The sequence below is a fragment of the Triturus cristatus genome, chromosome 10, assembly GCF_964204655.1.
Source record: "Triturus cristatus chromosome 10, aTriCri1.1, whole genome shotgun sequence".
Classification (NCBI taxonomy): domain Eukaryota; kingdom Metazoa; phylum Chordata; class Amphibia; order Caudata; family Salamandridae; genus Triturus; species Triturus cristatus.
In genome coordinates, this window is record NC_140593.1 from 1,205,121,117 (window position 1) to 1,205,141,180 (window position 20,064).

At 45.2% G+C, this 20,064-nt stretch overlaps 1 protein-coding gene across 1 annotated transcript in view; it reads right to left on the bottom strand.

Annotated features, from left to right (window-relative positions):
* The window catches only part of LOC146797067 (RNA-binding protein 10-like), a 297,765-nt gene extending 283,168 nt beyond the window's left edge, over positions 1 to 14,597 (bottom strand). The window contains exon 1 of the mRNA XM_085629688.1: positions 14,466 to 14,597. The gene's annotated coding sequence lies outside the window, so the exon portion shown is untranslated. The remainder of the gene's footprint in view (positions 1 to 14,465) is intronic.
* Positions 14,598 to 20,064: the final 5,467 nt, after the last annotated feature.

Sequence of the window (20,064 nt, forward strand, 5' to 3'; positions counted from 1 at the left end):
GACGATGGCCCCTTTCGAGCCTCTTTGCTGGAGCTGGTCAAAGCATACTTCCCTATCAATGCCAACACAGCCTCCTCTCCCCAGGTGGAGTGGGAGGCGTTAAATTGGTTGTGAGAGGCCACTGCATGGCCCAGGCGTGTGGGGCCCATAAGGAGATTAGCCGGGAACTCTTAGATCTGGACGAGACCATCCGTAGGCTAGACAATTTACAGGGTACAGATGATACGGCTCGGGCGTCTTTGCTGGAAAATGCCGCCACGTTACGACACATTGGGCAGGCTGCGGTGCTACAACTAGAAGGACTACTTAGATAGAGTGCGAGGGGTGGGTGTGTCGATTGTGAGGGCAATTAAACTTGCAGCGCCCCATGTCGGAGGGAGACCTAGGGGTGCTGAATTTTGAATTTTACATGCTGGCCGCCAAGTTACAGTGGTTGGCACAGTGGGTGGAGTGTGTGAATGAAGAGGAAACGTGCCTGACGGACCCGGCATCCAGTTCAAGACTGGTGATGGCGAAGTTGCTACTACTGGCTACACCCATCCCCTGCTGCTCCTTGCTGCAGCGTACTGCCTTCCAGACGTGGAGACGATGTCACAGGGGAGGGCAACAACCCGCACAGTATTCTCCTGTGCTGCCTTTGGAGGGACTGCCACATGGGCACTGATTCCTTTTGCGGACCTAGTGGATGGTAGTGGGCACCCCCTGGGTCAGTTTCTACCATATGAGCGCTGACACACACTTTCGCACATCTATGGGGCTCTGGGAGGGACGATCAGGCGCCCGGTCCTCCATGCTTTTTTAGGATTCGCCTGACCCAGCGCATGCGCTGGTCTGGCGAGACTTTTAGTAAGGGGCGTCAAAAAATGCTGCCTAGAGCTTGAGTGCATGTGCGCGGGCGTGCACTTTGCGTGCCTCTCTCCGCGCTTCAATTCCCTCTCCAGATCTCGTCACTCTGCTGGCCTCATTAAGTGCATCGTAATCACGATCACTTTCACACACAGCTCCCGGGCTTCTCTTGCATTTATTCCCCCACTGTTCTTCCATTAATTCCGGCTTCTGCGTCAGCTCTTGTTTTCTCTTTCCTACCATTCCCCGTACTTCTCTTCACCTACTGCTTTTCACTCACAAGCGGCTCCCAATGCAGCCTTTCCTTCTTCTCACCAGCAGTTTTGCGTAGCCAATGCTTGTTAGACCTTTTCACTCACAAGCGGCTCCCAATGCAGCCTTTCCTTCTTCTCGTCAGCAGTTTTCATACAAAGGGATGAATGGCTTTACCTGGCACAGGTTTGATTTAGGATTATTCTGCTGGCAGATATATTTTAAAGACTTTACATAATTGACTATTTTTTTCGATAGTTCAGGACCCACCTCAGCCGCCACAAGAGCAAAAACCCGAGCCGCTATTTAAATGCGAATACAACACAGTAGAGATTTAGGAATAGTTTAGATACGTTTAAACTGAGTTGGCTGCAAATGCCGACATAATTCAGCAGATAGTGGATACGGGACTTGCTCACCACTTGTGTGTTTTTTAAAAATGTTTTTTTTGCACGTGAGCACACACAACTCCCGGGCTTGCGGTAGCGGCATAAAGCATGCGCCCCCTTTCTCTTATGCATGCCGTGGCGTGCTCCATCCTGCTTACTTCCAGGATTTGTGCAGTATTGCAAGCCTGGAGCACTCTAACTTGTAGACAGAATTTGAGTTCATTATATCCAAGATATCTGATGATTTATTTCATTTTTTCGCAAGACCAAAATACATCGGCAACATCTGTCATCATGCCTACGTCTGTGCAGTTTTGCCTTATAAAGGCGCTGACGGGTGCATTGCCGATTCAGTTGCATTTTGAAGAAACTGTACTCCAGTCCTGCTTCCCTGAGGCACTTGCCAGGAGTAACGGGCTGTGATTCCAGGTTTCTCCAGGATTTGATTTCGCCTTTTGTTACACTGAACTACAGAGGTCTGTACCGAGTATAGATCTACAATACATTGTCGTAAGGTCCTAAAAAAATGCACCAAGTTCTCATGGTCTCCCCATAAGCCTAAAAAATGTGAAGCTTTGAGTTATCCTCCCCTATGTGAAGCAATGTACCTCACCTACTAGGCAATGTCTCAGGTATACGCATTTCCGGTTCTGAGAGTCAGCACGTTTTCTATTCTGTTTTACCACTGCAAATATCTTTTTGACTCCACCAAATGTTTTTACCACCAATGTGTACTCCTGCATGTTTCTATGGGTTTTCACTTTGTATACCGAGTTTCTATTTCAGCATCGAACATTTTGTCAGGATATATCATAAATGCCCCTTTTAAAGTATCATGTTATCGTTTTAGTTCGCAGTGGTTAGTTGTTGTGCAGGTGCTGTGTAGACCTATGAAAAAAATGTATGTACCCTACTCTAAGGGTGCAGTAGTCTCCATGGTTGAAGCAGAGAATTGTTTGCCGCTACACACGCCAGTATACATTTGTTGTTGTTGTTTCCCATATTGGGCCTAGTCATATCCATTGATAGTCATGCTTCAATAATACTGCCCACAGCCTCAGCCCTTCTGGTCTCTACCAGTATCATAGACCCCGTCGAAAAACATTTGTGACTTACCACAATTAGATGCATTCACAGTCTCTACTACAAAATGCCATTCCTTTATGTTAAATATGTATACATTTGTATAAAACCACCCAGTTAGCATGATTTTACCACCCGCAGGGCATTAAGATGTGCAGGCCACTTTTCTTACTGTAGTATCCAGTGTGTTTCCATCCCCAGTGCGTATGTAAGCTGCTGTAAGGTTTTTGTGTTTAGGTGTCTGATTATTGCGGTGTTCTCTTAATTACACTAGAAAGTTGCCCTGGATGGTAGAGAATTTCAGACCAATCAGCATACTCGCTCATGATGCGCCATACCTGTATCATGCAATTTTTTACTGAAGTACCATATTTTCATTGGCATAGCCAATAGGTATCGCTTTTGGGACCTTAGAAGTATTTAGTTATGCAGCACAATATCCTTTGTGCAACTACATCAACTGTTGCATGGCTAAACACTTATAAGGTCCCAAAAGCGAGACCTATTGGCAATGCCAATGCTTGTTCACTCTTGGCACCGCGAGCCACCTGATGAAAAGGCTTTATGCCGCACTGGTGGAGGCTTCCGTCAGCTCCTTTGATGGATTGCAGGAGAGTTGGGACAGGATCAGGGGTAGGGTCCCTACTGACTGAGTGGCCTAAGGTTTTACATTATCCTAAAAAGGTCTCCGACAATACCCATTTGAAATACATCCAATTTAATTACACCCATATGACTTACATGACACTCCTAATCCCAATGATGCCTCTCAATCTCTCCTTCTACTGACCCTAGTCATACACTGCCACTGATGAAGGCATTATGCCCGTTCAGCGCACTTACCCAGTTACTGACCCAAATGGAGCAGAAAATAGACTGCCTAGCGGCAGATATCCTACACCTACAGCAAGACCGCCCAACCGGATTAAGCCACCCTGCTCACACACTCCAGGTAGCTACACACCTTTCCCCATACAACCTCGTCCATGACCCCACCTGGTACACCATGGCCCACCAACCCTATGAGGAATCAGGCTCATCGACCCAGCCGAACCCTCTGCCCTAGCTCAGAACGTGAAGCAGAGGAGATCAACGACTCATACCTCACAATAAGCCGGAACACAGCCCCTGTTGCAATCCCTGTTATAGTGAGCACAAATAGAATCCCTAGACCCGACATCTCGCCCAGACCCCCTGCTCTATATACTTCTATACATACAGAACACACCAACACTGAGGCTCCCCGTCATCTATCGTGCATGCTCCCCAACTGCAGATCAGCAGTACAACACGCCACAGATGTTGCTGAAGTTATACTCGCGGAAGAAATAGACATCGCATTCCTCACAGAATCCTGACTCAATGACCATTCTATCCCCACCCTAGACCTTCTAACCCCGCCAGGCTACAACATCATCAGACATGACACACCGATCAAAACAGGTGGCGCCCTAGCTATCATTCTCAAAGAAGGAATACAGCTTACCAGATTAAAATCCACAGAATACCGGACTCTTGAGTACCTAGGTGTTGAATTTACAGTCATAGGTACCAAGCCCATCACATTTTACACCATCTACCACCCTCCTGGTGATCGTGCCATTTTCAGTGAAGAACTAGCCGACATAATAACCCACTTCTCCCTAACAGACACAGAAGACGTGTTCCTGGGTGACTTCAATATCCACTGGAACAACCCAGAAGACACCACAACACAGAACTTCTCCAACCTGCTTGAAATAACCAACCTCAAACAACCATGCTATGGTCCAACTCACATCAAAGGAGCTACACTGGATACGATAATCACCAAAAATGAGCTGGTCTCTCTGAGATCGATTTCTCCCATTGACTGGTCTGACCACCACCTCATACTATTTAATATTGACTCACATGTCAGAAATCAACAAATACGATCTGACAAACCAAAGCACTGGACCAGGAACATCAAAGGAGTCCCAATAACCAAACTGGAATCCAGGATTCAGGCCCACCTACAACCCCAGCATTCCAATATGATGGCCAATGATCTCACAGCCCACTTTAATTCCGCAATGACAGAGGTGTTAGATCAAGTAGGTCCACTCTAACTCAACAATTTGAGATCTACCAAATCTAAATACTGGTTCAACGTGGATCTTAATAACGAAAGACATCAACTCAGACAATCGGAAAGGGTTTGGAGACTAAACCCTTCGACTCTCCACCTAGCGCAACTTAGGTCAACCCGAATGGCATATAAAAAACACAACTTTAGAGAAAAGGCCACGTTCTTCCGCACCCAACTAGACCAGGCGAAGAATTGACCTAGAGAACTCTTCAACATCGTTAAAAGTCAAACAAACATCACACCCCCACAAGAAATAATAGCCACCAAGGATCGATGTGAAGAAATCGCCAACTTCTTCACAGATAGTCATAAAAATCGAGCAATCCTTCATCCAAACCCTCCCTCCCTCGCAACCTGCCCCCTTATAACCACTCCTGACCAAACAGATTAATATCATGCCACGGACAACCAGGCCCGCTTCCAACTGAAGAATGGCGCTAACTGGTCGAACTTCGTACTCATGTCAGAAATCAAAGTCTTCAATATAATTGCCAGCTTAAAGCCTACTTCCCACACTTTGGACCCCCTCCCATCCACACTGGTAAAAAAACAAGCATTGGCATAGCCAATAGGTCTCGCATTTGGGACCTTATAAGTGTTTAGCTATGCAACAGTTGCATAACTAAATACTTATAAGGTCCCAAAAGCGAGACCTATTGCCTATGCAAAGCGTAAAGTGAAAGTGATCGCAATCAAACATCAAAGTGGCTGTGCGGCCGCGAAAGTGAAAGTTATCGCGGTAAGGCGCGGCGCGCGCATGCACTGTAGCTCTAGGCTGGCCTGGTAGCACTTTATGGAGCCCTCTCAATAAGTCTCACCAGACCAGCGCATGCGCTGGGTCAGGCGAGACCTAAAAACCAGCCACATCATTACCCCTTTCTGGACAAAAATCATCAATGCCTCTCTCACATCAGGTTGCGTCCTAGACTCCCTACAACTAGGATAAATCACCCCTATACTCAAGAAACCAGGAGCCGACCCCAACAAGCTCAACAACCTCAGACCTATCTCCAACCTTCCGTTCCTAGCTAAAACATTAGAGAAGTGCGTTCTCCAACAACTCAAAAAACATTGACGACTTCAACCTGCTTGACACCTTTCAATCGGGTTTCAGGAAAGGTTGTAGCACTGAAACAATGATGCTCAATATTTCAGATGATATCCACAGAGCCTTAGGTGAAGGTGAGGCCTGTCTCCTCATCCTTATTGACTTATCAGCGGCATTTGACACAATAAACCATCCAACTTTACTGGAGACTCTGAAAAGGAGCTCTGGCATTAATGGCACAGTACTAGAATGGTTCACTTCCTTCCTTCAGCACCGTCCTCAACAAATTAAAATCAACTCCTGCCTCTCGGTACCAACACGTGTCAAACTTGAGTCCCGCAAGGATCGATCCTCTCACCATCCCTCTTCAATCTCTTAATGGAAGCCCTTGCAATTATTTTAAAGCAAGCAGGGGTTTAATACCACCTTTATGCAGAGGACACTCAAATATACCACAAAATCAAATCACCCAAGGATGTCCAACACCTCAATGACACGCTAACCAAGATTTAAACCTGGTTTAATGCAAACCACTTAAAGCTGAACCCGGACAAAACTGAACTAATACTGTTCTCTCCGAAAAGTAACCACCGACCTATTCAAGGCTGGCTCAAGAATCTTGATGCCCTAAACTGCTCCCTCGTCCTATCCGACTCGGTAAAATCACTAGGCATTACCCTGGATAACAAGCATTTACAATGCAATGGTCTCGGCATTGGTAAAGTTTGAGCTATTGGCATTGCTCATGACATTATTTTTGTTTATGTTTTTGTTTTTAAAACATTTAAAGAAACGGCATTGTCATGAGCAATGCCAATAGCTCTAACTTTAACAATGCCGAGACCGTTGCATTGTAAATGCTTTTTTTTTTGTCACTTGTATTCAGGCTCCTCGCATTCCCCCCTCCCTTCTCGCCCAGCCCTTCTTGTTCACGCTGTAGCTTGCGCCTGTAACTGGAGACTTTCATGACATTTCTCTGTCAGTCAGCTGGCTCCAGTCTGCCTCTCAGCAGAGCCATGTGGACGGACGGAGAGGGAGGGTTGTGCTGCAGGCTGCCTCGGAGCAGAGGGCACTGCTGTCTGTGCCTTTCCTGCTCCTCACAGCTGCCTGGGCCCAGGACTGGATATGGTCTCCCAGAGATTGTCTGGTTCTTTCTTTTATGTTTAATGGCAGGCGCGGTGCCCTTTCAGGAGCACCACGATGGTTTGATTTCATTCTCCTGTCTCCAACACCCCCCACCCCACTCTTTCTGCTCTCCTCCTCCCTCCCTTTCAATTAGTCACGGGGCTTGCTTGCTTCGCAGCAGAGCCAAGCGGACAGAGAGGAAGGGTTGTGCTGAGCTTTGAAGAGTTGCTTCCCAGAGTTGATCCCAGAATGCTTTTGCCACAAAAGAAAATGTTCTTGCTTCGGCACATTTGATGTCGACTTGAAATTCTGCCGCAACGTTTGAATTCAGCGTTTAAAGAGCGAAACACCGCCGCACTCTAGTTTAAGGACTTTTATTAGTGGGAAGGGAAACCAAAAGAGGTGTTAGGAAGGAAGGCCTACAACTGCAACATTTGCGGCTTCAAAAATAGCTGCCGCATTCATATATGAATTCACCAAATGATTTTATTCTCTTTCTAACAAAATACGTGCTAAGCAATCCGGGTGCAGTAAGCCACTTTCGCCGAGTTAATTCAAGGCACTGCAGCCAAAGTGACTCTGCAAAGTTATGGCGGAGGCAGTTAAACCAAACTTTAAAAAAACAATTAACAGAAAATCATCGTTAGGAGGTACCGTAGCACCTAATGCTGTTTGGACACGAGTAGCGCCTAGTGCTGTTTGGACACGAGTAGCGCCAAGTGCTGTTTGGACACGAGTAGCGCCAAGTGCTGTTTAGACAACGTGCGAAACGGTCAATGGTTTTTCTGCGAGTAAGTTTTGCTCCGCAGTTTCTCCAAGTCTCAGTTACTCCAGGAAAAGGAAACAGATATTTGTGATTCGGACCGGCGGTCTCTTCCCATCCTGTCACTACATAATCTCAGCTGCCAGCGAAACCGAGAGCCCGAAGAGAATCTAGCGCTGTAATACGGGCAGGAGGCTTCTTTGTGCTGTTAAGGTACGGGGGAGGGAGCAGATAAAAACAAGCATTGAAATAGGCCTCATCTTTTATTAAGTTAAAGCCATTTGCTTTGCTATATAATACCATTAGCAAAGCAAATGGCTTTAACTTAATAAAAGGCGAGGCCTATTGCATTTTCAATGCTTGTTCTCTAAATTTGCCCAGCAATGGTACCTTTCCCATCGATCGGCAGTTGTTGGGGTCTTGATTGTCCAGATTAGATTTTTTTAATGACGGGCATATTTATGCCTCTTTAAAGTCTTATGGGAATTTTAATTTTAGGTAGTTGTTGATGAGTGTTTTGACTGTGATTGCCGCTGAAGCTGTTAAAAGAATGTTTTTGAATATTTCGCGATGTTGTTGACCCCTTCTTAATTTGAAAGCGTTGATTGGCAGAAACATCGGGCACCTTGTTAATCATGAAGCTGAAAAGTCCATGTTCAAAGAAGCCCACCGCTCCTGTTTGGGGTCTTTGACTGAAAAAAATCCACTTTCACTGCCCAGAAGCCTGCTCGGTGTAACGCCGGGCTCTCAAATTATAAACGCGCCGTTTCAAGTTATAAATATTCATTTATTTCTTTGTTCTTTTTATTCAGCGCTACCCGTTCCTAGTCTGCTTCGGAGCGCTGCTCGGTTAATTAGCCAAACATGTCCGTCCCGATAGCGCTGTTGTTTTAGGATCGGCAGCGCGCACAGCGTTCGGTAATCTCAGCAGCAGAGGGATGAGGCACGTGGAGGAGCCGGGAGGTGAGGGAGCAACGCCGGGACACCACCGCCTTTCTCCGAGGCACAGCAGAAAATGCCTCGGAGAAAGGGAGTGTCCTTTTCGGATTGGGGGGCGTGTTTTGCTGTTGTCTCCTCCCTGAGACTTCTCGCAAAAAACACGCCCCCCGATCCGAAAAGGACGGGGCTTCAACGGAGTGACTGGACCTCTTCTCCAGTGGCTGGCCAGCATTTAAGAGGCCAGCCAATGGAGAACAGGAGAGAAGAGGGGCGGGTGCAAGCCCCTCTTCTCAAAGTCACTCAAACTCATTAAATCTCGGAGCGAGACTGCGCAAGCGCAGCCTTTCGCAGCCGAGACCTAAAAACCTATCAATGAAAGACCACATCAAGAACTCTGCAAAAGGCGCGCTTTACTCTCTAAAACACCTCAAGAAAATTCAACCTTCCATTCCCCAGGATGATCTCAAGACAATTGTTCTATCCCTAGTCCTTTCTAAACTGGACTACGGGAACCCCATCCTAACAGGTTCACCAAAAGCTCACCTAGCCCCACTAAACTCAGTCCTTAACATGGCTGCTCGACTCATAACTGGTGGAAAAAGATTTGAACACATTACACCTACCCTCAACTCACTCAACTGGCTTCCCATGAAGGCAGATGTATTTACAAACTGACCTGCATCACACACAAGGCCCTGCACGCCCAATCCCCCAACTACCTGAACAGCAAACTGGTAAAAGCAGGAAAATCAAGAACTCCGAGAAGCACCAACTCACTTCTTCTCACTCCCCCTCCTCCCCCCGAAACTGAAAAGGAAAACGACCCAATGCCAATCCTTCTCTGGTAAGCTTCCCAGGATGTGGAACACACTCCCTACTGACCTCAGATGCAACCCCTCCTTCTCTTGCTTCAAAAACGTCCTGAAACTCCTGCTCCTCAACCAATACTTCTCTGACCAAGTCAACCAACCTAGGAATCAAAAGACTAATGGACTACCCTCTCACTCTGACTTTCAAAGATGGTGGTGATCTGCCTGTTTTAACCACCTGAGTGTTTGTTCACTCCTTCACTGTATACATATGTGTGATGTCTTTGCTTACATATTTATGCATACTCATGTCCCACGATGTAGTGCAACTTTTTCTTTTCCCTTTGTGTACGTAAAGCGATCTGATACCCACGGGTCTATCTAGCGCTATATAAAACTTTATAAATAAAATAAACCTGTCAATCGATGTTGCCTCCCCACGTAATCAACTGTTTTCCCCGTCTAATCGCTCGCTTTTCTCCATCTAATCGCTCCCTTTTCTCCAACTTATCGCTCGCTTTTCCACTGTATTATCTCCACTTAATTACGTGTTTTCCCGCTGTGATATTGGTTTTCTCTACGTGCTTGTTTTCCCATCTAAACACATCCCTCCCACTTCTCATTAAGCCCGCCCTTCCCAGGACATACACAATGGAAGCCACAGTGCAGCTGAGCAATGGGGCACTGAAGGGAAGCCAGCCCGGACCTCACCCAGCGCCAGGAACCCTGGCTCTCCCATCACCCACAGTTACACCAGAATAGAGTTCATAGCCCTGAACCTTGGAACAACTACTACAGCCACGCCCCTCCATTCTCAATGGTATGACCATTCTCCTGCTGCCACTGTCTTCACCAATGACTCCAGAGCACCTGCCAACTACCACGCCTTGGCCAGGACAACTACACTGCCTTCAGCTCAATGCACGATAGCTCTACAAAGATGCCACCGAGATCTGGGACACCATAACCTCTCTCACCCCCGACGTTGTCGTCCTCACCAAGAACTGGATCAACCAGACATTGACACGACCATGCCCAACAGCTACAAGATAACAATACGCCAATACTGATAACCAGTTTACCTTTTTAAATGCACCACATTGAAACCAAACAATGTGACCACAAGACCTTTTTCATCTCAGTTTTGAATCAATCAAAATGTATTTATCCTCAAAATCATTTGAATGGATTTAAGAATCATTAAAATGTATCAACATACCAGCCTAGTTACTAGTGGTTTTACTTAGAAGGTGCCATGTTGTTGTTTCAGATAATGAATTGTTTCGCCAGCAGATAAATAGATCGCCTGATCTATTTTAGAAAATACGGTAAGCCTGGGGCCTCTGGTGGGGCTGGGGAGGAATGAGGGACCATTTGGGTTCATAGAGTGAGTTTTGTCTCTTTTTCTGCAGCTTGTCGGTCTTGAGGAGAACACCGCAATTTGTGTTTGGGTGTTCGAAACGCTTCGACCTGTTGTCTTGGACCTATTGAGTGTATATAATCGTGTGAATTGTTCTCAATTCTTGCATTATTGGTTAAATTAATTCACTTTAGGTCTTTTGTTTCAAATAATTGTTATTTATAGAGTGCTGTTGTGTTTTAGTGTGTTTTAGTGTGTGTGTGTGTGTGTGTGTGTGTGTGTGTGTGTGTGTGTGTGTGTGTGTGTGTGTGTGTGTGTGTGTGTGTGTGTGTGTGTGTGTGTGTGTGTGTGTGTGTGTGTGTGTGTGTGTGTGTGTGTGTGTGTGTGTGTGTGTGTGTGTGTGTGTGTGTGTGTGTGTGTGTGTGTGTGTGTGTGTGTGTGTGGCTGCTGGAATGTGTGGTAAGATTGCATAACTGCGACAAATTCAAGCAGTAAGTTGTTAAATGGTATGGTAGGCAGTGTGAGATGTATGTTGATATGTGGTGTTTTGGAATAATCTGCTATGTTGATAAATTTTAATGATTCTTAAATCAATTCAAATGATTTTGTGGATAAATAATTTTTGATTGATTCAAAACTGAGATGAAAAAGGTCTTGTGGTCACATTGTTTGGTTTCAATGTGGTGCATTTAAAAAGGTAAATTGGTTATCAGTATTGGCGTATTATGGTTTATTGGTTATTGGGGCTCAGCCTTACTGATTCCGAGTCCAAACCCTGGTTGTTTCTCGTCAACGGCTACAAGATAGCACTGCAGGACCGCATCAAGAGATACAGAAGTGGAATAGGCATCATCCACAAAGAATCCATCCGCTCACTGCCATCACAGACAACACCACTCTGATCATGGAACACTTCAACTGACAGCAAAATCACCATCAGAGGCACCCTCGCCTACAGACCGCCATGAAGACCCAAAACGCAATCTTTCTCGGATACATCAATTTTCACCTTGACGACCCCAAACTCCTCGAAAGCATGAACGGTCTAACCCAAATAGTCACCCACCCCACTCAAAACCAGACAGACGCTACACTCCAACAGTCAGGTGCAGCCATGTCACTGAGCGCACTTGGACAGATCACTCAATCATCCACTTTACCATCAGAGCAGCCCCCACCACCAAGCCGCACCGCACCATACACAGGAGCTGGAACAAAATATTTGAAATCCAGAAGACCGATGCCCTCAACACCTACCACCCCAACAGGCCTCAAAGAGAATGTCAAGAACTTCAACACCTGGATCACTGATTGGGCCGACAGAATCGCCCCCATCGACCCACCAAATGCAGGAAACCCACCAAACATACCAGTTGGCACACTGCAAAACTAAGAACCACGAAACGCATTAGCAAGCAACTAGAAAGGAAGCAGCGCCCCAGCAAGGGGCTTACTGGTTGTGCCACCCCCAAGACACCACTCAACCACAAGAGCTCCACCATCTACAAACACTTCGCCCCCCTAACGCTCCCCCGCCAGCATTCTCAGCCTCCACGGACCCCTACCCCAACCACGGCTCACCACATGGGAGCAGCTCAATGCACAGAGTACCACAGCCATCATGCACTCTATCCACTCAGGAGCACCTACGGACCCATGTCCCCACCACATGTTCAACCGCAGAAACAAGACTATCAGCAACAAGCTCACCAGCATCTCCAATGCATCCATCACATCAGCCACCTTCTCAAAAGAAAGGAAACGCACTAAAGACAATCTGCCCCTCAAGAAACCACCTGCAGAGCCAAACGAACTCAAGAACTACCAACCCACCTCCCTGCTCCCACCAAGATCCTTGAAAAGGCCATTATACGCCAATTCACAGACTACCTGGAAAACAAGGACCTTCTGGACCCACCCCAATTTGAATGCCGCTCAAACTACAGCACAGAAACTACCCTAATATCAGCCACTGACGGCATCAGGACTCTCCTAGACCAAGAAGAAATGTCCACTTTGATCCTCCTCACAGCTTTCGACTTTGTTTCCCACCACATACTGATCAAGAGGCTCCAACAGGAAACCTAGCAAATAAATCGCAACCATCCTCACCTTAAGAACCCAGAGAGTCCACCTTCCACTTTACACCCCGGATCCCAAGAACAAGATATGCGGCGTCCCTCAAAAGTCATCCCCCAGCACCACCCAATATGACGCCCCTGGCCAACATCATCAGGACCCATGGACTCTAACATCAGATCATATGCAGATGACACCCAGCTTATCTTCGCTTTACCGCGAGGGCCAACATCCACTTGTGCATAACCAGCAGTACCCACTGGATGCAAAACTGCCTTTAACAGGACACTGACAAAATGGAGGTACTAATGTTTGGAAACATCTCCCCATGAACGACTCCTGGTGACCTGGGGAACTAAGACCCTCACTCATCCCAACAGACCACCCCCGGAACCTCTGCATCATTCTGGACAACAAACTCATCATGAAGAACCAGATCAACGCAGTATCCTCAGCATGCTTCCTCACCCTCCTGCATGCTCTGGAAGATCTTTAAGTGGCTGCCAGTCACCACCATTAGCCAAGCCCTCATCACTAGCCGTCTGGACTACGGCAACACTACACAGGAATCACCACACAAATACTGAAGAAACTACACACCACACAGAACTCAGCAGCCAGACTCATCCTCGACCTCCCCAGGCAGACCCACATCACCCCACACCTCAGGAAACTCAACTGGTTCCCCATCCACGAGAGATGTCAATTCAAGATGCTAACCCATGCCTACAAAATCTAGGACCAGCATACATCAACCACGTCCCAAGTATCCACCATCCCTCCAGACACCTGCGCTCCATCTTTTTCTCCCATACTCCTGTATCCGCCCAAGCAAGAGTGATGGGCGCTCATTCTTCTACCTGCCTACAACAGCATCCCCCTCCACCTCTGGACCTCACCCTCCCTGCAGGTATTTAGGAAAGAACTCAAGACCCGGGTTTTCAACCAATTCCATCCGAGCAGCAGAACCCCCAGCGCCTGGATACTCTCACATGTGATTAGGAAGGCTATACAAATCCCGTTTGATGGGCATCACAGGATTATATTGAGATGTGCACTAACTTACTACGTACGTGCCCAATGTAGGGAAAAAAAACCTCAGTGAAAAGCTAAACCGTATAGACACTGGGTCGGACTGGGACAAAAAAAATAAGCCCCGGGCAACATATTAAAAGTGGTCCCCATTATCAAACTGGGGCAGTTTTGAGTTTGTCTTGGTATGAAATACTGCAATGGGTTGAGCTTGCTGGGGGCAATGTTTGTTGTAATATCAGGGTAATTAACATTAGCCGCTATGTCCAGTATTGTCGTTGAGTAAACTCAAATAAAGCCAAATGAGCCATGACTGGGCATTCTAGATGGGGCAAATGCAATCTAGTTAAAACCAGTAGCCCCCCAAATGTAACACTAAAAACGCTCTCTCGCTGATAAAATTAGAAATCTCCACCGAAGTACTTCCCAAAACGTCCTCGTTTAAGTCAAAAAGAGAGCGCAACATCCCACGGTCGTCGAAACGCACCCCACTTGTTTACCATTATTGAGCCACCCCACACACACAAATACCGACACTGGAATGTACCATTAACAGAAAAATGTATAGCGATAATCCGACGTCAATAACCCATTCCTGCAGAGCGCCCGGTGAACACAGGAGGCGTTTACCTTCCTCAGTATAGTTGAAAAGATTCCCGAAAGATTAAATTTGGAGAAATGATCAAACATCCACCACCATGGTCCCTGTCGTCAGCCAGGCCACCCAACGTCCACAGCAACACAAAATGGCGGCCTCCTAGCCGACGCAGGAAAGGAGAGGGCGTTGGAGCCGTGATTGGATGGACGCCAGGGAAGCTACTCTGTGATTCGTCATAGGAGGCAAGAGGGATGATCCTGTCATATAATTGGACAGCTGTTCACACCTTCGGATTGGTCAACGTTCTGTCGATTTGTCAATATTCTGTCGATATTTTGGATAAAGTTTTATCCAAAACAGTTTCGGGCGGAGAGAAAAAAAGCCCAAAAGTGTGTCAGTTCACGAACAAGACAAGGCGCCTGTAAACAAAAACGGCCATCTTTGAAAGAAGTGACTCATATAATACCAAATTACCTGCGTGGATGAGAGTTTTTATTTTTATTTATTTATTGTATGCGTAATTATATAGCACGGACTTTACCCGAAGGTGTCAGAGCGCTTCACAATAGGAACATTAATGATACATGATACCACGAAATCTAGAATTCATTTTCTTCCACTCGAATGTAATACTGTAGAAAGAAAGGTAGGCCTTGTTTATTTTTTAGTATTTTTTTTATCAAGTAATATAAACATATCCTAGCCAAATACGATATTGGGAAAATATGTTGCTTATTTTTACGGTCAGTTTTTCTATATTAAAACATTCGGTCTTTCGGAGTCCATTTTTACACTGGTTTAGACTGCGTCACAGAATTTCATATCCAGAAAGGGAAACCTTCTTCACAATAAAGCCACCATCATCAGAGTTCTCCTTTTTTGTTCGTTTTTAGTATTTTTATTTTCTTTTGTAGCAAACATTGGTGGGCATGAAGGCAAGGTACTACATTACCGTCTAAATTAACAAATATTTATTTATTTACAGTTTTTATAGAGCGCAAGCACTTATCCCAGTGGGATATCTCGGCGCTGGATAAAAAAAAATGATGAGGCATCTTGCTTTTTGAGGGGGGAGGTGAGCATAGGCCCAAAGAGGGTAACACACGAGGTGGTGAGTAGAGACACAGCAACTGAGATCTCTCTGAAAGGAAAGCAAAACACAGTTAACGTAGTGTTGTATCCCACATATGGTATAGGATTGTTGGAGGCTTGTTTTGCAATAGAAGGTTTACCGAAAATATTAGTATCGGACAATGGTAAACAATTAGTGTCAGAAAAAATGGTGACGTTTTTGAAACAAAATGAGATTGTGCAGGAAAAAACACCAAATTATTCGCCAAAATCTAATGGTCAAGTGGAAAGGGTGAATCGATTCTTGAAGGAAAGTATACAGATGGCGTTGGCAGCAGGATATCCAGTACAGGAGTTCATTAGAGAAAAAGTCAAAGCATACAACGGCACAACTAATAGTGTGACGGGGTATTCACCGTTTTTTCTCATGAGGGGCAGACAATGCGTGTCATCTATCTCACCAAAGTTCATTTTGCAAAAAGATGGTGAATTGAAGGGAATTGAGGTGAAAGATTCTGAGCTTAAGGTAAAGGACAGGATTGTAGACCAACAACTCAAGTCCAAGGTGTACCATGATAAAGTTCACAGAGCAATTGTAAAGGACATCGTCATTGGTGACTGGGTCTCGCTCAAGAAACCTTTTGTAAAATATAAAGGAGAGTCAAAATTTTACGAGCCACAAGAAGTTATAGATGTGTCAAACAGTTCAGTGCTATTGCAAGATTTTGGATGGAGACACAAATCAGATGTAATTAAAATTAAAGACATGCAGAAAGATCTAATTATCAAAGAAGGAAGAGTGGGTGCAGATAATGATCAAAGTAGTGTATGGTATAATTTTGGAGAAAAGGAGAAGGAGTTAAGATCTAAGCAATGGAAGAAGATGGAGCATGATGATTCAGTCAGAGAGAGTGCTGTCACCCGCACTTTGATGCATCCAAGGTCAGATGTAGCATCAGAGGGTGGTAGATATGATGCATCGCAAGGTGAAACACAGGCAATGGGTGATGTGAATGTTGAAGTCCAAAGCACCAGCAAGATGCCAGTAAGTGAAGTGTCGGGTTATAGTCAAGATGAGAGCACAAGCACATCTTCTGGAAGAATATCTCGTTTTCCAAGGATATACAAAGACTTTATTGTGTATTGATGCACTTTGTGTCCAGTCTTTAAAAAGGGTTCTGCTACTTAACTAAGTTTGAAATGTTGATTGGTTATGAAAGGGAGATGTTGTATCCCACATATGTCAAAATAAAGGGTAAACCCATATAAAGTCACTGGGACCTGGGTATAGAGCAGTATGAGAACAGTGGTCCCAGCATACAGAATCATTCAATACAAAGCATTTAGAAAAACAATGCACCAAGAAACCTTTTAAAGAAGTTCAAATGCCCATTTAATCACATTGAACAATTATAATTTGTTTTACTGAGGTTCATAGTAAAGGCAACATTTTTGGTATCATAACAGTGCCCAGAAAAAGGGGGAGGAGGAGTAAGGAGGTGAGTGATAAAGTGTAGGATTTGGAAGGAAGTGAGTACAAAGATAAATACATTCAGAACACAATCAAATTGATCGGCAAAATTAAATCTCTGCCGTATTTACATCCAGATCAAATCATGACTCAAATATCTACAATTCTGAGAAAAGCCATATATATAGAGAGGATCACAGTACATCCTGAACTAGTGATAATATTGGCAAAGATGTTGTGTCGACGTTTCGACCCCTTAAGGCATGTAGGTACTCATTGCGACCTTACGGGATGGGGTCTTCATCAGGACTGGGGTGCATGTGGAGGGGGGGTGGGTGTGGGCACCTAAAAAACAAAATTAAACGAGCGTAAGGCTAATGAATCTATAAGAACGGGGAAGAAATTAATTACAATAATTTACAAAAGTTACCCTATCTGTCAAAAGACAGGACTCTAAGACGTCGGAGGATCGTCAAAGGTAGAGGGTATCAACCTCCCAGAAGGTAACGACAGAAGCGGGAAGAGGGGTATCCACCTAAAATCGAATGGGTAAATTAGTGGATAAGGTGGAGATAAATTACCAAACAAAGGCGCTCAAGGATTAAGCGCATAACTTACTATGCCGCAGAAAGGCTTTGCTGTCGAGTTAAATCCGGAGGCTCTCAGTATTCAGCACTCCCGGAATAATTTCCAATTCATTATGGACAAGGCAGTTGGGGACTAATCGCCGCTGTTTCGCCGTCAGGGAATTAATCTGAGAAGGAGGGGAGGGAGGGAGAGGATTAAGCAAACGGAAGTAAGGGAGGACCTGCATAAGTCACAAAACATGAATGAAAGCACAGGGGTCCAGCTACGTGGAGTTAGTGAGAAAAAATCGTGCCTTTCATACGCGCGTGGCCAGCAAGATCACAAAGGTATCGTACTCGGAAGAATGCGAAACCGAGGGTACTAAGCATGATGAAGAATACCCAACCGGTCCCGTCACTGAAGATAATGCGACGAAGGACCGCTTGGATCAGCGCAAGAATACTGAGCAGCTTAAATCTAAGGGCAACGCAGCAAATAAGGGAAAGCAGTACAGTCGCCAGACGAATAAACAGACAACCTGCACAGAGCAATACAACAGTAAATTAACGGGGAGCTAACAGGATGCTCTTACCCTGCTTCTCCGGTCCCGTTTGAAAGGTGAAAGGGGAAGCGAGCCGAATGATCGTGGGTTTACTTAAGACGCGAGATCATCACGTGATCTCCGTTACTGTGCTGGCGCTAAATGCCGGTTGCTTAACGTAATGGAAAAAAGACTTTGGTTGGAGGAATAACGGGAACGGTGGACAGAGTTCCGTGGTTGGCATATTCCTCTAAATGGTAAAAGAAAGGTCTAGTGTGACTCAAGTAAAACCATCAAAACATGAGCTAAGGGTATGTATATACTAGTGAAGGCAACAAAAAGTATAAGTTGTCATTATGCAGCGTATATATATCAGTCAAAAATTAACAAATGTCTGGTAAAGTTTACATATTGTCATACCACATAGTAAAATAGTTCATACAGAAAGTAAATGACATAAGTAAACATTAGTGTAAAATGACAACCAATGATTAAAGGGAGTTTCATTCTGGAATTAGGAGGCGATACAGCAAGGTATTACATATCTGTAAAAGGAACATGGAAGTTAGATTCGAAGGACTGCTAACTGGGCGTAGCTACTATCAAGTTCATTCAATCCATTAATTACAGTGTCCAATTTTGTCATCCATTTAGATTCTCTTACATTAAGGATAGCTGATAGATTGCCGCCCCTGGGGCCCACTTTTACCTTTTCTAACACCAACCATTTAAGATCATCAGGCTTGTGATTTTTTAAGACACAGTGTTCAACAAGGGGAGCACCCACTACATTACACCGGATACGGCTGTGGTGTTGCAGAATGCGGGACTTGACCTTCTGTTGTGTCTGTCCAATGTAGAGTAGTCCACATGGGCAACTGATACCATAGATTACATTTGTAGAGTTACAATTGGTAAATGAGCTCAAAGTGATCAAATGTTCTTTGTAGCAGAACATTTTTGTCGTGACAGTTGTTTCACAGGCCTTACAATGACCACACTTAAAATGCCCCATCACCGGGGGCAGGCTCCAAAGTTCTTGGATGGTTGGTGCTGTTGTTGTTTCAAGGAAAGACTGGACTACATAGTCCTTCACACTTCTGGCTTTCTTGAAAGAATGCATAGGTGGAATGCGTTGGTCGATGTCATCGGCTACCAGTTTCCAGTGTTGATTAATCACTTTCTTGATTGCGTTGCTCCGTGTTGAAAAGGTAGTAACACAAATCATTCTCTGCAATGACGCGTCTTGTCTGACCTTGGGTGTTAGCAGAGTTTCTCTCGGGTTATACCAAGCCCTCTTACGTGCTTTCTTGACCAGCCTCCTCGGGTAACCCCTAGTTGTTAGTCGGTTACTGAGATCTTCAGATTCTTTAAAATAGTCATCCTTTTTTGTGCAGTTTCTGCGGATCCTCAAAAACTGGCCAAAAGGTAAATTATCCCTTAAGCCACGCGGATGGTGGCTGTTGTATCTTAGTAGGGAGTTGCGTTCGGTAGGTTTACGATACAGTGTTGTGTGGAGTTTGTTGTCCTCACTGTAAATCTTGATATCCAGGAAAGCAAGTTCATTGGCATCAGAGTGTATGGTGAACTGAATGTTATCGTTGCAATGATTAAGCCATTCATGAAAGTCCGCCAGATCCACCGCGTCACCATTCCAAATCATGAGAATATCATCGATGTAACGTCTCCACAAATTGATCTTGCCAGAGAATGGATTATTATTAAAGATGAACAACCGTTCAAAATGATCCATATAGATTATTGCTAAATCTGGAGCAAAGGCTGCTCCCATGGCTACGCCCTTAGTTTGGACGTAGTAGTCTCCTTGGAAAACAAAGAAATTCTTATTCATAGCAATCGTCAAGAGTGAGATTATAAACTCTGTTGGAACTCTCATAGGGGATGGCCGTGTGTCAAGAACTTCACTAATCACGGCCAAGGCAGGTATCTGGGGAATACTGGTGTACAGGGACACGATGTC